Below are 5,046 nucleotides of genomic sequence, written 5' to 3' on the forward strand. Positions count from 1 at the left end.
TCAATCAATAAATCACGATATATCACTAAATTAATTGATAAAATAAAAAAAATATTAGAGGCTTAGCCCTAAATTTATCTCATTCAAAGCTAAAGAAATAAATTAAAAAGACCAACACGTTTGCTCAATTTTACTGTCTACGAGACCCATTGGCCAATACTTTGAAACAATCCATATCCAGCACAAACATAAGAAATATAAATATTCAATTACGTTATAGTTTAACAAAAGTCCATCTTCAACATATAGCCTTAAGAAACTGCAACTTTCATGTATTCCAAACCATTTCTGCAAAACAGAAAAACAAACATTACGACACATTATATCATACGATTTGTTAAAATACTTGAGATTGTGATACATATCTTGTTGAATGCGACAATGTCACAACTCTGAACATACTCGTTAATCGGCTCCGCCGTCAGATGTTCCTCGATGAGGTTATCGACTTATACTAAATCATCCACAATAGTCAACATGATTTGCAGTTCTTTATTCCGTAACCAACGGGCACATGTTTAGCTGCCACATGAAAGGTACTTCGTTTCAGATGAAAAATGAGTCTGGAAAACTATGCAAGCCATTTCAGATGATTAAACAAAACAGTAAAAATCTATCAGATTAACCACTAACATGCTCCCCAATGCAGTCCTTCCATCTTCAAACTTCTTACTGCTTCTTCGAGCTTCTTCATGTCAGTCTCATCATCCCATGGTTTTATATCCAACAATACCGAGGACTTGCCAGCTGCGAACAAGGAAGAATGTCAAATAAGCTGAAACCACTTATGGAAAACCATATTTCAATGCAGCTCAAACTTGGGTGTTGACTGCAAGATATGTAAATGTTGCAAGTATCTAACAAGTCTTCAGAAAATCATGTTCTTATACCCATGTCTGGATATATGTTGGCAGTGATGGACCGAGGGGCCGGTCTCCTTCCTAAAAATTTCAAATTCTTATATATTTTCTATTGATAATTTGTTTTTACCCCCTCTATAGCATTATAAGTTCAGCCTCCTAACATAAAATTATGTATCGGCTGCATGTTGGAGAAGGGAAATAACAAATTGGATTAACACTACCATATTTGATTATTAGAAAGAAAGGCTCGCATTCTTTCTTCTTGCCAGAGGCCTTCACAGCAGCAGCACGTTCTTCGGCAGCCTTCTTTTCTTCCTCAAGTCTCTTCACCAAACAGATCTACATCATCATCGTATTCATCTTCAGCAGTTGTGGCCTGCACATGTAACATTTTTTTTGAGAAAATTAGAACACAATTGAAAGTGTAGACACCCGTTTTTGTCATGGTCTACAAAAAATATTATTATATTATAAATATTAATTATTTTATTTATTATTATTATTATTATTATTATTACATATTTTGTAGTCCAATGAGCCCAACAGATACAAACCCTAGGCCCAAAGACATTACAAAGTAGCCCATTATAGATGACCCGATTACAAGACTTGACCCAGACCAGATTTAGGCCTACTGGATTCGACCCGAGGCCCAGCAAGACCTGACCCGATAAAAATTAGGGTTTTAAAACCCTAACAGCATCCAACCGCGCCAGTGAAGGTCAAGCGCCCATCAACGGCGTGTGTGATACATGAGCCCTACGTTCCAACTCCCTTATCAACGTGTAGACTTCACTGCTTCTCCTCCAGTTCGCGTGTGCTGCCACCAGTCCATATCGCCGTCGCCGTTGTCATCAATAATGGCCAAACAGTGAGCCAACAATCCAAATTAATCAAACAGAAAACAAAACATCATCAACAGTGGACCAAATCAACCAAATCAAAACCCCATTTTAAAATACCCTATAATCCCAAAAATTCAGGATTCAACCACCAAAAATAAAAAATCTAATCCCTAGCCTAGATATCATCATATCACCAGCAAATGAACATAAATCAAGGGAACGAGATGATAAAAAAAGGGGGGAGAGAACCGAAACGAAAAAATGAGAAAAAAAGAGAGGAATTGAAAAGCCTTACCTCTTGAGCCATCCCCGTAGTGAGTATCAGCGTGACCAAAGCCACGCCACCATTGAAGGTAAAAATCTTACCTTGGGGTGTTTGTTTGGGTTCTGTTTTTCGATTCAAAAGGGGGTTGATTTTATTTTGGTTGTTTCGAATCCTTAGGGTGCCTAGAGGAGGGGTCTTCGGGTTGTTTTGCTCCCCGTGGCCACCGATCGACAGTGGCCGAGGAGCTGTATTTATTTTCTTGGCGAGGAAGTAAAACGAAGAGGGGGAAGATAGATGGATAGGGGGAACAGAAATGGGGAGCGGTTGAGGGAGAGTGAGGAAATGAGAAATTAGGGTTTCTAAAACCCTAAAAGTGGTATAAAACCACTGAATGAAACGACGAAGTTTAAAGAGCTGGGGGCTGCGTGTTTTGAAGGAAAGGGGATATTATCAGTTTTAATCCCTCGCCTTTTAAAAGTTTCCCCGTGTTTATAAACTTTAAGGGCTAATAACAACTTTGGTCCTCTAATCTCTATAATCTCACTGTATTTTATTTCTAAAAGGGTAAATAGCCTTATAGGTCTCTTTATCTATGTAACTTCACTTTTCAGCTATTAAATGAAAGTTTATTTTATTTCGTTTTGAGAACTTATGTTTATATATTTCTATTTTAGTATGGTTATTGTATGTTATGTCATTTTTTGTAGATATTTGACTTTGGTCCCAATAATTTCATTTTAGTCCATGATTTTGTATGTTAGGTATTTTGGCTGATGTTCAAATTTATCCATGATATTTGTGAACATTTTATTTTAGTCATTGTTGATATTTGGTTTAATTATGGTTCAGTCCTTTATGTTTATGCTTAATTTATTTTTAGTCATTTGTAGTATTTATGGGTTATTTACATTTTTGGTATTTGTATTATTTAATATTTGCGATCTGGGCTATAGTTTATTTTGTAATTAATATTTAGCCCTTTTAGTTTCTGTTAATACCTTTTTAGACCCTTAAATTTCAATTTTTACTATTTTAGCCCTTTAAGTTTTTGTTTTTGCCATTAAAATCCTTTAACTATCTATTTTTGTTATTTTAGTCCTTTGAGTTTTTGTTTTTACTATTTTGATCCTTTAACTTTCTGTTTTTACTATTTTGATCCTTTAAGTTTTTTTTGTTGTTTTAGTCTTATAAATTTCTGTTTTTGCTATTTAGTCCTTTATTTTACTAAGCATGTTTTTATTTATATTTTAGCCTGTCATGTTTGTAAATGTGCATTTTAGTACAAATTTGTAACTTTGTTTTTATTGATCGTTATAATTTCATGCATCTTTGAATATAAATTATATAGTTGTTAAAAGCTTTATTTGTATGAAATTTTATTTTCACTGTGTTTTTTTATAATTCATCATTGTTTAATATACGAAAATGAAAAAGTTTCAATGTGAGGGAATTCTACGAAGATATCTCCCAACTAAAGGGAAAGTATCTTTTCGAGGATTTTTTGCATAATGTTGTTTTATATTCGATAATTTTATTTTTTCACGTTTATTGATTTCGAGTATTTATAATCCGTTTTTCACTTTTGTTTTATTTTATTTTATTTCATCCTTTCAAAAATAACGTTTGTGAGGGGAATCTATGAGAAAGTCTCCTAAGTACAAAATAAGTGTGTTCCCGAAGATTGTTCACAATTTTTAAAATAAATTCGAATAAATAAAAGGATCATAATTAAATATATTTTTTGAAGTTTGTAATTCCCAATATTTAAACAACTTATAATTGTTTAGGTACCAAAATTTGGGCATTGTGGGGGTGCTAACCTTTCCCCACACGTAACCGACTATCGAACTCTTAAAAAATGAATCTTTGGTAAAACGCAAACCAGTTTTTATCATTTAAAGTTTCCAACCTACCTAAATTAATGGTTGGTGGCGACTCCAAAATTAAACCGTTTTCCAAATCATATTGCATCGCCTTCTCCGAATTAAATTTTTTTAGTCTAACGGATTCCCCCGCGGAAACGTTATGACAGTTTGGCGACTCTGCTGGGGACCTCGAGAGTCAGGCCATAAACGATTATGTGTTGTTTTTATTTTTGGGAAGTACAAATTTAAATTGTATTTAATTTACTATCCTTTTATTTATTTTATGTTTTAGCATACAATGCATTTTTTAAACTAATGTATTTTTGATTTTATTGGTTTTTCAGAATTAAACAAGTTTTTGTAAAAATTTCTATCTTTTGTCTTGTTTTTGAAGGTTTTTGAGTTTCTCCTCACACACAACACGTGCATCTACATTTAATAAGCTCATTTACGAGCTTTGTCCTTTTTAAGTTGAGGTGAAAGCTTAGGTTACGTGAGATAATTTGTTTATCTGCATGGGTTTTAGCTAGTAACCTTTGGGGTTCATATATCTTATGTCTACGTGAGATAAATTGTTTCTCCGCATGAACATAAGGGAATGTATCCTCTCAAATTGAACTCGATCCGCATGAGCCTGTAATGGGCCAGGATTGAGGGTTTGGCAACCTACGGAGGCACCGATAAGGACAATTCGAGTACATTTTTTTCTTATAACCCAACACAACATATAGTGAGCCTTAGTAATCCACCCCGATTAAATTCATGCCGAACCTCTACACGTCAGTAAGTACCCGAATAAGTGTACACAAAGGAGAAACAACTCTAAACCTCTTCTCTTTAACTGTATTATTTTATTTTCTTGATATTTGCTTGATATTTGAATTCTTTTATAATGACACATTTTCTATATTTGATTTATTTATTTATTATTGTTCGACATTACATGATCATCATAAATAAAAGAAAGTTGTTGATTAACCAAGTAATCATCATAATAGAAGAGCGACCATTTAAATGGAAAAGAGTTTCATAACAAGGAAGAACGTAATCCGAGCTTGGTATGAAGAAACACAAAGAGCAAAAAGGAGATAGTTTACATGGGGATTACGTATAACAAAACACATTCGTAGATTGATCTCTCTTGTAAAGATGAAAACTCTTTTGGACAAATTGAACTCTTTCTAAAAATGATTACTTTCGGAAATCGA

At 33.7% G+C, this 5,046-nt stretch overlaps 1 pseudogene; it reads right to left on the reverse strand.

Moving 5' to 3' along the window:
• Positions 1-268: 268 nt before the first annotated feature.
• On the reverse strand, positions 269-2,015 carry LOC120158758 (annotated as a pseudogene).
• Between the last annotated feature and the right edge of the window lie 3,031 nt (positions 2,016-5,046).

Source organism: Hibiscus syriacus, unplaced genomic scaffold, assembly GCF_006381635.1.
Source record: "Hibiscus syriacus cultivar Baekdansim isolate YM2019G1 unplaced genomic scaffold, ASM638163v2 tig00111330_pilon, whole genome shotgun sequence".
NCBI classification, from domain to species: Eukaryota; Viridiplantae; Streptophyta; class Magnoliopsida; order Malvales; family Malvaceae; genus Hibiscus; species Hibiscus syriacus.